Raw genomic sequence first — 471 nt, forward strand, 5'->3', positions numbered from 1 at the left:
CGTAATTACTGCATTACATATGATTGTTGGTTGATGAAATCTTTAGACTAAACACAAAACGGAAACTTTTCCGCATATTAGATTTACTATCTCATCAATCTCACGTTTCTCGAATATACGAATTTCTTAGCACATTGCATATTGAAAATAACGGCAATGTGCTAATACTAACAAATTGTAATAAAAATTCTAGCATAAAGAAAATATTCGGATTTCTTTTCTATTATTTCGCCGTATTTCTTCCAATTAGACAACTGGAAAATTTTTCACCAATTGTGAGATATCAATAGACAATTTCGAAAAAAAAAACGAAAAAAAGTAAAAAATCGAAGTTACAAACAAATAAAAAGCTTCCGACAAACACACTCGTCTCTGACTTGTGCTGTAAATAACTAAAGAATCCTAGATAGAACCGATTACATCTCTTGTTTCCTTTCTATTATTTTTTTTTTTTTTTTTTTTTTTTTTTTT

This window comes from Trachymyrmex septentrionalis, unplaced genomic scaffold (genome assembly GCF_001594115.1).
Source record: "Trachymyrmex septentrionalis isolate Tsep2-gDNA-1 unplaced genomic scaffold, Tsep1.0 scaffold9, whole genome shotgun sequence".
NCBI lineage: Eukaryota > Metazoa > Arthropoda > Insecta > Hymenoptera > Formicidae > Trachymyrmex > Trachymyrmex septentrionalis.